The sequence below is a fragment of the Capsicum annuum genome, chromosome 1 (genome assembly GCF_002878395.1).
Source record: "Capsicum annuum cultivar UCD-10X-F1 chromosome 1, UCD10Xv1.1, whole genome shotgun sequence".
Lineage (NCBI taxonomy): Eukaryota > Viridiplantae > Streptophyta > Magnoliopsida > Solanales > Solanaceae > Capsicum > Capsicum annuum.
This window is the reverse complement of record NC_061111.1, coordinates 151175554-151188961: the sequence shown is the minus strand read 5'-3', so window position 1 is coordinate 151188961 and position 13408 is coordinate 151175554.

The following is a 13408-nucleotide window of genomic DNA, read 5'->3' as shown; positions in this document are numbered from 1 at the left end:
TGAGTCTGGATATGACCATCACCTTAATCAACACCACTATTCTACCTTCTTAATCATACTATCTGACACCCTAAATATGAACTTGCTCATTTTAGACCTACTGTATGCCACTACATGTGGAGCATCGCTAACTGGGTAAAGTTGAGGAAATACTCTTTTACACTCATACTGCCTTGCCTGAGGTTGATAGAATCTAGCACCTTGGTTTCTCTCAGCTTTAAAGGAAAGAATATATCTATGAAAGCAGTAGCAAACTCTTCCCACTCTATGGGCTCTGCATCTATGCCCCTGTCTACCTTCTATTGCTTAAACCACGTATGAGCTACATCTTGCAGCTGATAGGAAGCTAGCACAGAACTCTCACTGGAAGTCACTCCCATGATGTCTGTGACTTTCTGAACCTGATTGAGGACTCCTATGGATCTTTTTCTAACTTAGATTCTAAGAATAGGGGAGGGTTCATTCGGATGAAGTCCCGAATCCTAGCTACAGCATTATTGGCTACTGGGTTGGCCAAAATAGCAGTTGGTTGTTCATTCTAAGCTATGACTGAATTGGCTAGAGTAATGAATGCAGCTCTAAATTCGACATGAGAGACATGCTCTTCCAAGGGATCTGCCTGAACGGGCTGAGGTGCTAACTGATTTTTGGTTCTTCTTTCATTAGTCTTTTTGGGAGGTATGTTTTATAAATAAAAGGAAAAAATGAATTAGACTGGGAGTTTAACTTTAGCTCACGCTTACTCGCAAAACATGAATACTGAAAGAAGGGAAACTTTTCCAAAAACATCTCATAGCCTCCTGACCATAAGTGTGGCGCGCTATATACCCATGCACAAGACTCTACATGATATAGCTTTCAGACTTCCTAGGACGCTGTTGAACCTTAGGCTCTGATACTAAGTTTGTAAAGTCTCGATTTTGTACCTCAGATCCTAACATGGTGCTTACGACCCTGAAGGACCACAAGCTAACCCATGACTGATATCTGTTGTGAGCACTGAATAATATACGATAATAAATACAGAATAATAGGCTGAAATTCCATAAGGTTCAAAACATCTGAAATAATTATAATGTATAATACCGAAATAACATTTGAAAATATTGAATATTGTCTTAACATCTAGTCTGAAAAGCCTCTAACTGAACTGTCTGAAAGTGGAGTTGATGGGAAAATCCCCCAACTAACTCCATCTACTGAAATAATGAGTCTACTGTAATAATAAAATGAAAGAATATCCTCGATAGATAAGGACTCACAACTAAATCTACTGTTGGCTAAATCTGAATTTGTCTATGCACGGTTAGGAACCTGAGCATTCGAACCTATGATATGAGACATCATAGAGCAAAGAAAGAGTATACGTTAGTACGTGGAATGTACTGGTATGCTAGATAAGGTAAGGCTGAATGCAAGGGTTCATATGCATGAACAATAACTGACTAAATGATATATAGAAACTAAACATGAGAGTATATGGAAAATCTAAACTATTGTAAATACTGAGCATATAATACTGTGCATGTATATATATATATATATATATACTAAAACTAAGCTTTCTTAAAGCTAGTACTGAATTATAATACTGAGTAACTGATAATTTGGAGTTACTAATAATTGATTTACTGATATTGATTGACTGTATCTGACAGTCCTGATTCTGTAGAACTGAACTGAGTTCTATTCTAAAGACTGAAACTAAAACTGTGGGAGGTAATCATCTAACTGACATGCCCCAAATAAGATAAGATAACTGAGTTTGGATCCAATATGTAACCCTAATTGGAAGGGTGTCAGTATCATGCCATGGGTAAAGACAAGCTGAGAGTTACCCTCATCTGATAGGTACTCTAATGAGAATGGTAAAAACCTCATCTGGTAGGTTAAAATACCTCATCAACCTTTAACTGGCAAGTTTGATATCTCAACCTATGTTGGCTACGTAGTTCTGGAACGCAAGGATTGCTTCTAAGGATCACACGCTCTACTGGCAGGTGATCCCCCATCCTTGGATTCACTCGGTGATGAATCCTACTCCCAACTGAAAGATACTAAACTGATTATATTGAACTGAACTGAACTGGACTGAGACTGAGTTTACTGAGTTTTCCTGAGTTCTATAACTGATTGAGTTATATTAAGTTCTATAACTGACTGAGAGTAGTACTGATCATGACATGACTGATACTACTCTGTAACTGACACTACTCTAGGTAAACAACTAAATTATCGGGTATTAAGTACCTCCAGGACTCGATAGCATTAAAAGTAAAGCATAACATGATCTTACAAAGCATAACAATGTACATTTGTTCACAATTTATCTATAAAGACATTTTATCAAACACTTGTCGGGCATAATCTTGTACACATCTTAACATGTCATGATTTTATTAATTTATTCACATGGACATTATATTAAACACTTAGGGAGCACAACTTAATGCACATAATCATAGTTAACACATAAGTATGGCAATCACAATGCCCAAACTTGCAAATTCATGGATTATAACATGGGGATTACACAATTCAATATGCATGCAATTCCAACTTCATGGAATCTACAATCAATCATGGATTGAAACTCAATTAATATCAAGAACATGAATACAATCCAATTTCAAGCATGGAAATCATGAATCATAAATCTTGAAGTTTTAAAAATGGATTCTTGGACTCTACGGGTGAAAGGGACTCATAGATAAACACCTAACATGCCTTAATTTGTGAGTTTATTGAAGTTCTTGGAGAATCCTTGAGCTTTGACCTTGATTTCTTGAGACTCGGGTTTGCTAATTAAGAGAGAAAGCTCTTTATTTTGGGGAAAAATTGATTAAAGAATGGGTTTAAAATGTTTTAAGGGATTAAATACCGTATCTGAGCATATAAAAATCATGGGAAAAGACTAATTTAACCCTGGACGACCTTTTAAATTTTTGTTGAAATTTTTGACCTAGGCCCTGGCGCGATGCAGCACTATCGTGACGTGTCTCTAGAAAATGACAATTAGGAATTGGACTGGTGGCGCAACATGGTGTAATCGCATTGCAATACTGGATAGGACCTAGAATCTTGGCGCGACGTAGTACAATCGCGGAGCGCCACTGGAAATTGACAAATATGAAAATGAGATATGGCCTCACGCACCGGTAATGCGGTACCTCACTGGAAACTGATAATTGCCATTAGGACATGCTCTGCGACACGCTACTAGCTAAAATGATGGTGTTTAGTGACTGAAAGTTAAAATTTCCATAACTTCTTACCTGGTTATAGGATTTAGGTGAACTTTATATCATTAGAAAGCTGACTGAATTTCCTACGCAATGGCAGGCTCTAAACTAAAAAATACTGAGTATTTCAAAAATATTATATAAGATGAATCATGTACTTAGATCTAAGTTAAGCTTGAGAAATATGGGGTATTACACATTATTATACCATCAATATGTTGTATTGAGATTAAAACTTAACGTTTTATCTATATAAAGGCATCATAGGCAGAAAATCAATGGGAATTGAACCCAACATCTTATCATTATGGTGCATCAGGACTCTTAACCCAATGTCTTACCCTCTTAATGTCATGAGATTTAAATCCATCATCACACCCTCGACCAATAACATAGTAGGTCAAAGTATAATAAACTCAAACTTGAGTCTATAACAATATCACCACTTTGTGATTATCAATATTATTTTCAAAATTAATTAAAGAACATGAGTTAATAATATACTTATCTTATCATTAATAGTAGAAAGGTGAAATACAAATCATGATGATTGCATAGTTCTTGCGGTCTTGCCTTCTCCACCTTCTAAATCAATTTTCTTTTCTTAACCTTTAAATTTTAAGACGGTGGAGACTCGTGCTGATAACGTGTTATAAAATAAAGACAGAATATCAAATATCAAACTTAAAGAAAGGAGAGAACTTTAATAATCTTATGTTTGACTACTTTGACATGTTAATACAAATGTACAAAGGGTAGCTATTTGTAAACCACCAAACTTAGTTCTTAAGGTTGCTAAGCTTGACATCAAGTTGGCAAGTTGGTAAGTTGGCAATTTGTCCAACTATTTAGGTATTCAAATTCAAATTGAACAAGTAACTAGGGTCTTCAAATCCAACTTGACTACCAACTATTATATCTAATAATTAATATTTCACACATATACATGTCACATGACATCCATATTATATAACACTCCCTCTTGGACATCCATATTATATAAAACACCAAAGAATTTCAAAATAGAATAAATAAACTACAGTTTATTTTCTTACCAAAAAGTTGTTAGTGGTAATCTTTGAACTATTGCTTTTTCAGCAAAAGCCCACGTCCAACATGGTAAAATATTGGGACTTGTTATATATTATAGGTATATAAAATTTTTGGGATAACTACATATCTTAGCAAACATAGGCTCCTAATTACCTTTTTTTTGTTTAATTTGTTATTTTATTAATCAAATAATTTTGAGATGGAACATCCATCATAATACAATATCCAAATCAGTAAAAAAAGTCGGCCCAACAACTGACCCAATCCAACAAAAAATAAATAAATAAGTGTGTAGGGTTTCCAAATCAAGTTTAGATCTAAGATTCATTTCTGAACACCTCTCCACCATGTTCTCTTTTATCAACAACCAGTTCACTGTGCTCCAGCTATGGATTCGCAATATTGTGCCTTAGATGCATCGAGCTGAAACTTTTCCATCTTGCATGAGTGCGTATTTCTTCTTCTTACTCCCTTTGCTACTTCTTGCTCCTCTTAGATCTTGTTCACCCTCTTTTTTTGATAAATCTATAGTTGAAATCTCACGTTTATGGATGTTGTTAATGTATTTTAGTGCTAAATTATTGGGTCTAGTCTTCTAAGGCTTGTATTGTCCTCCAAGTAAGTCCCTTGCCACTCTTTGCTTTCTATATCTTTCTTTCCCCTCATGTAACATATTTGAGATGGAGATATAGTTGTGATGGAGATTCTGGGATGCTCGGACCTGTTGATATTTGGAGTGGTTCAAGTACCTCAGATACTTTAGATAAATCTAAACAAGAGACCCCCTATTTGATGAGATTCCTATTTTGTTTGTTGGTGTAAATATGCTACTTAGCATTTTCACTCATTTTGTAAAACTTTTATTACTGTAAATATCATTTGTGAGACTTGTTGTAGCTTCCCAGCCCCTTACCCCTTTGATGGTACTAATCGCATATATGGGCATTGTTGTTTATCACTGTTTAGGATTTTCTTGCCTATACTTGGTAACTGATTGAAGGATGTGAATATGAAGTCGCCTTGCTGAATTGCTAAATTGGCTAAATAATCAGCCAATTGATTTCCCTCTTTAAATATGTACTGAATGATAATTTGTTTTCCTTTCAATGCATGCTTTAGTTGATCAATAATGTCACTTATTTTCCATGGAATTTCCCATTTCTGACTTATAAAGTTCTCCATAGCTAAAGAATTTGTTTGAATGGTGATCCTTTGTTGACCTGATTGCTTTGAATGATTTGCTACATATAAGATTTCTTGAGTTTTAGCTTCCATGTTGTCTGTATCTTCAATCACTAATCCTTCTACGTGAACTAGATCTCCTTGATCATCCCTTAAACAATAGGTCCATGAGCTTCTACCTGGATTTTCGTTAGAGGACCCATCTGTATTATACTTGTACCATCCCTGGTCTGGCATTTCCTAATATACTAGCTTGTATATTATATTAGGTCTCATCTGACTTAGCTGTTGTAGGATATCTGGCCATGTTGTAGGAAACTCTAGTGTTGGTTTCCTAACCTTTAGCAGCATTCACAATTGCCTGGTGACATTATAAATGACCCTATGACCTGTCACCATTTTGCCTTTATGTTTCATTAAGTTTCTTCTCTTCCATAGCTCCCATAAGATAATTGTTGGTGGTGCTCTGAAATATATCTTCTCTCTCTGGCTCCTAATTATCCTATTTAGCCGAAATATGAATTAATAACAATTCATAGCCCCCTCTTGCTTATTTATTATTCCTAATTATAATTCATAGTCTCTCTCATGAATTTTCTCTCTTTTTCTATTTTCTATTTTCTATTATTCTCCTTTTTTTCCCTTTTTCAGTTTTTTCTTCTTGTTGTTTTCCTTTTTTTGTTGTTTTCTTTTTCATCTTTTTTTCATTCTCTTTTTTTTTTTTTTTCCTTTTTTTGTATTTTTCTCTATTTTTTATTACTCGCCTTTTTTTTTGTATTTTTCCCTCATTTTTTTCTCCTTTTTTTTTCTTTTTATTTTTTCTCGTTCTTTTCATTTGTGCGAACTAGCAAACACAAATACAAGTGCAAACTATAAATATTAATATAAATGTAAACTATAACACACAAATATAAGTGCGAACTATAAAATACAAATATAAAAATGAGAACTATAACATACAAATACAAGTGTGAACTATAAAATACAAATACAAATATGGAACTATAACATACAAATACAGGTGCGAACCATCATTTGTAATTTTTAATTATTGAAAAGGAACGATTGATTTTCTTTCTACGAATACTTGTTTGTATTTATTAATACGGGTTGTATTTATTGATACAAATAAATACAATTCAAATCTCTATGCGAATACAATATATACAAATACATATTGTATTTGTATTTGTAAAATTATTTATTTTATTTGTTTGTAATTGTATTTGTATCAAGTGATATTTGTTTATTTACAAATATGATTGATAATTTTGATATACAAATACAAAACGATACATTTGTATCAAATGATACATTACATATTTATATATTTTAGAATCCAGAAAATACAATTAATGCATTTACTTATTAGTATACTAATACAAATGATAAATTATACATAGTCACGGCTAAAGAATATGTAATCAACTTACAAATACAAATACAAAATAATTTTTTAAAAATAAAAAGATATTGACAAAAATAAAATACAAATACAAGTATAATCCAAATATAATCTAAATATACAAACACAATAAAATCATAATATAAACATAATCCAATATAATATGCAATAAAATTATAAAATACAAATACAAAACAGTTCTTTAAAATACAAGTTCGAATTATATAAAATATAAATGATGGTGCAAACTAACAAATACAAATACAAGTGCAAATTATAAAATACAAATACAAATGCGAACTATAAAATATAAATACAAGTGCGAACTTTAAAATACAAATACAGTTGTATCAATGAATACAAAAAATAAATGACGGTGTGATTACAAATACGATAAAAAATTGTAGTATTTACATGATCATCCATGACCTGTGCTCGACTAATTATATTTTTTGAAAATACAAAAAATATAAAATAGAACAAAAAAATGATAAAGAAAATAAGTACAAAAAAGAAAATTAAAAAAATCAAAGAAGAAAAGAAAAGAAGAAAGAAAAATAGAAGTTGAAGATTGAAGAGTGAGAAAGAAAAAAAATAGAAAAAAATAGAAAAAAGAAGAAGAAGAAAAATGGAAAAACACAAAAAAGAAAAATATATATATAAAAAAATAATGGTAGTGTTTTTGGCAAGACTAAATATGCAGTGTATTTATGTTTTTATGAATACAGACCACTGAGTAAAAGTGAATACAATGGCTGAAAATCAAATACAGTGGCTATAAATAATAATTATGTAAAATATGGCTATGGAAGAGAAGTTTTATAGCAAAGTGTCACTATTTCTGAAAGATCCCCTAAATTTTTCTTATTCTAAAGTTCTTATATTTATTTCTACATTTTTTAAATCTTCTTAAAATCAAAGTTTGTTGATTTAAAGATTTTAAAATAATAAAAAAAAATATTAGTTGTCATTAAGTTTGATGACTTTTAATAAGAAAAGGTTTTACCATAAATATATTTGATTAATTTTTAACTCTTAAATATTAGGAAAAAATAGTGAAAATACGATTTCATCTAAAACAAAGACTTTTAATGAAGGGCAATACATATATATATATATATATATATACATACACATATATATATATGTATATGTATATGTATATATATATATATATATATATATATATACATATATGTATGTATGTATATGTATGAATGTATATGAAGTGCGTTGCATGAATATCTCAAGTTACGTTTAAATTTTATGATGACAATAATATGTAGCACAACAAATTTCTACAATTATGTTTATTAGGGCATACAACAATAAATAATATAATACAAAGTAAGAAAATCTAAATGAATTCAAGAACAATACTTGAATCCAAACTAAAATAAGAAGAAAAAGTAAAAATAGAAAATCGAGAACTAAACTCTCTATTGATAACTTGATACGTTGTAATATATAAGAAAAATTTAAGAAGTACCAAATTTTAAAGTTTTAAATACCTAATAAAAATGTAATGAATGATTTTGTAAGGATTTGACTTTAAAAACAAGAAAAGATTTTTAAATATAGAAAAACAAAAAAAAAAATCATACAACAACTATGGTTCAAATTGAAGTGTCTCTCTTAGCCCCGTCAGCAAGGGAAAGAGGTACTGCATGACAAACGCAAAAGTGTTGATCGATCAACTACTTGAAACTTCTAATGGTAAAATATATATGTGTGCTTACATTAAAATATATGTTTATATTTACATTATTATATTAGAATGAAAAGGATCTTTGAAAAATGAGTTGAACTTTTTACACTTCAATAAAAATCTTTGCAATAGACAAAATCTTTCAATTTTAAATAATTAAATGTTACATGTGCAAGGAACGTGCAGTTAAACTAGTATATATTTAAAGCCCAAGAGTCACTAAAAGTTACAACCATTACGTAAGTGTAGGGGTGTTTATGGTTCGATTTGGATCAATTTTGGGATAAAACCAACCAAATCAATTTATTAGTCATTTTTTAATTATTAAAATCAAACCAAATTAAGTGTATTTTACATCCACCAGTTTGATTGTTGTTGGTTTGGTTCAATTCTTTTATTTATTTATTTATTTTAAAATAATGATATTTCTCTCTTTTCATTTTTTTCTTACAACTAGTTAATTTATTTGCGCTTTGCACGGTTATAATAATACAAATAATTTATTAAATAATATATAAATAGATCCTTATATGAAAAGAATATAAAATAAAAAATAAAAAAATAATTACACTGACTCAATCGCTTCTCAAAATAATAGACATACGATTCATAGAGCAAATATGTTAACAACATGTAATCATCTACTTCAGAAGATGAAGAACAAAATATTTATTCTTGTAATTATAATGATTAAAAATAAATCAGATAATACACTATTTCTCAAAGTTTAAAATATATATATATATATATATATATATATATATATATATGTATATATATATATATAAAGATTTCTTTTTATATGTATATAATTTTTTAAAAAAATAAATCAGATAAATACAATATTTAAAAAGAAAAAAAAAAGAAATGAACAAAACATAAATGGTTCTTTTTTTTGTAAATAAAATTTTTAGAATTAATTATCTTATTTTCCTCCCTCGCCTCCATGTTTTTTTATATTTCTCAAATTTTATGTCATGAATATTTATTGATAGTCCTAAAACTTAATCATAACTAAGATCAAATAACGAATATATTTCAATTATTAAAATTTATTTAGCTATCGATGGATGTTGGTTGCTTTGTATTGTTTTACATGTGATTGATGGAAATAAGCTAGTCACCTAAAAAAATCAATTATAAATTAAGAAACTTAATTAATGTTAGTAAATTTTCAATTATAAATTATTAATTTGAACCAAAAGAAATTATAGACTTAAAAATTGAAGTTAAGAGGCATCATATATAGATATAGAAATAAGACAATACACATATTAATTATTATATTTTTTAATCATTAATTAAAAACAAAAATAAAGATGAAATCAATGCATAATTGTCCAAGCTCTTGTTGATATCCACTTCACAAGTCTTTCACTATTTAAGAGCATCTTTTTATTTCTCAAGTTAAATAAAAACATAAATATCATAGTGAAAATGAAGGATAACATTAGGTAAAATCGCATGAAATAAAATATATGAACTTCTATAGAAAGAAAAATAAAATGAATACATTAATGTCTCGGTATGTACTTTCACAAGCCTAAAAAAATCAATTATAAATTAAGAAACTTAATAAATAATTAGCAAATTTCCAACTACAAAGTTATTCATTTAACCAAAAGAAATTATAGACTTAAAAATTGAACTTAAGAGGCATCATATATAGATATAGAAATAAGACAATACACTTACTATTATATTTTTAATCATTATAAAAAAAAAAAAAAAAGCTGAAATCAAATGTTCGAGCTCTTATCATATCTACTTTCACAAGCCTTTCACCATTTAAGAGTATCTTCTTCTTTTCAAGTGAAATAAAAATATAAGCATCATAGTGAAAATGAAGAATAACCTTGGGTAAAATTGCATGAAATAAAATATATGAACTTCTATAGAAAGAAAAACGGAATGAATACATAAATGTCTCGATATCGACTTTCACAAGCCTATCACCATTCAAAAGTCATCGTCTTCTTTTCAAGACAAACAAAAGCTTGAATATAATAGTGAAAATGAAGGGTAACCTTGGATAGCATCTCATGAAACGAAAATATCATTAACTTTTATATTAAATATTTAGGGGTTATAAATATAAAATCATGAATAGTTTGAGAGTTACAAATATTATTTGTAGAAATTAAATAGATGAGTTACCTCAAACATTTTTTTTCTTTTATTACATAGTAAATAGAGTTTAAATGTGGTGACTTTTGATTTTTCTTTAAACACACATATATTTAAAATAAGAAGAAAACTCAACAAATATCTAAAAAAAAACACAAAAAAGATAAATAGGTTTGAAGGCCTCTAAGGCATACCACATAGGATTGACTATTAATCTCCTTTGTGTATATATGTATTCTCAATTAGTTTTCTACTTATAGTCCGTCATTAACCTTTTATTATGGTGACTACAAATTTTTGAATTATGAAAAAAATATATATAGATTTATAAGCTTTGATCAATTGAATAAGGTTGATAAGAAACACACACATATATATATATCATAGTAGTTTCTTTAAAAAAAATTGAATTCACGATTTTCTTTTAATAAATGAGCTTAAAGATAAATAAAATTTTCATACAAAATACTCCACTTGAAATTATTTATAACATTCCTATAAGAGATATCTTTTTCTGACCACGCGAAGCTCGAGATAGTACACTAGTTGTAAGTAAAGTTTAGTCGTAAGTTATGGTCATAGTTATGTATTTTTATAGATGTATCTTTCTGATCTAAATAGGTTATTCACTTAATACTAACCAATTAATTAAAAATATTCTAATCCTAAACGTACAACTCAACATAATAAGTTGACAAAATAATAATAAAATATTATTCTTTACCAAAAAAAAAAATATATTATTCTTCCTATTTATAATTAGAAAACTAAACAGCTAATAAAAAAAAAATAGTATGATTATTTATTTCTACATATAAGAAAACCCAAAATGGGAAATATAATAATATGATTATTTTAATTACATAAACGTAATAATTTTTTGTAGGTATTAGTCGTCATATATAATTTAGGACTTCATACATATGTAGTTTTACTAAAATAAGGAAATGTTCTACTAATAAACATTTAGTTATTTTTAAATTCTTAAATATAGAAAATTATAAAAAATAATTTTATTTATTGCGGAGTTTTTTAATAAAGAATAAAAAGTTCAAGCAACGCTTTTAAGATACTTCACATTTTTAATATAGTATATATATAGATATAGATATAGAAATATATAAAAAGCAAAAGCAAGTAGCCTTTTTCCGTAAAGTTATAAAATCTGATGTGCATCATTTAAATGTAATTTTTTCCTTAAATTAGATATTCATATTTGAAATTTACTACATGCATGATATTGATGATGATTACTATAAATATTTCCTACAAAATATTATTACATAATATTTAAATTTAATTATTATAGAGAAATAATTTGATTAAAAAAATATATTATTATTATAATAAATATCATTGTCGATATATATAAAATGAAAAATCACCTCTGTGAAGAAAGTCATGTTACTATCACGAGGGGTCTTATAAATTTAATTATTATAGAGAAACAATTTGATTAAAAAATATATTATTATTATAATAAATGTCATTGTCGATATATATAAAATGAAAAATCACCTCTGTGAAGAAAATCATGTTACTATCACGAGGGGTCTTATAAATTTAATTATTATAGAGAAATAATTTGATTAAAAAATATATTATTATTATAATAAATAACATTGTCGATATATATAAAATGAAAAATCACCTCTGTGAAGAAAATCATGTTACTATCACGAGGGGTCATTATATAGATCTGTGTACTCCTGTTAAATTAACTAAATAATTGAGCAATATCAATAATATGGGAGAAAATGGTCAAAGCCCTCAACTTTTATTTCAAATCTCAACTACATATTTTTATACTTTGCGGGGTCCTATGCCCCCTGAACCATTTTAAAGTGAAATTATTACCTTCCAAAGCCTGACAACCACTCATTTTGGATAAGGTGTGATGCACGTGTCAACAGCATTTTGATACGTGTTTTTTATTTAAAATTAATTTTTATTTACTTTTTTTTTTAATCACTTTTTATCATTTTTCATCATTTTTTCACCATTACTTTTCATCTCTTTTTCCTTTCAAACTTTATTATTCCTACTTCTATGCAAATAATTTTTCCACAATCTTGAAGTGGAAAATAATGAACAATATCGAATTTAAAATTTTCAACGATCTTGAATTCGAAAATAATAAACAACATCGAATTTGAAAATTTCCGACAACCTTGAAGTGGGAAACATGATCATATAATTATTAAATTTCCGACGATCTTAAATCCGGAAACAACGAACAATATCAATTTCAAAATTTTCAACAACCTTGAAGCCGGAAACAATGAACAATATGGAATTTAAAATTTTCAATGACCTTAAAGTTGGAAACAATAGAGAATTTTAAAATTTTCGACGACCTTGAAGTCGGAAATAATGGACAATACCCATTTTAAAATTTACGACGACCTTAAAGTCGGAAATAATGGACAATATTGATTTTAAAATTTTCGATGATCTTGAAGTCGGAAATAATAAACAACATCGAATTTAAAATTTTCGACAACCTTGAAGTGAGAAACAATGAACAATATCAATTTTTAAATTTCCGACGATCTTAAATTCGGAAACAACGAAGAATATCAATTTCAAAATTTTCGACGACCTTGATGCCGGAAACAATGAACAATACCAAATTTCAAATTTTCAATAACCTTAAAGTCAGAAACAATAGAAAGTTTTAAAATTTTCAAC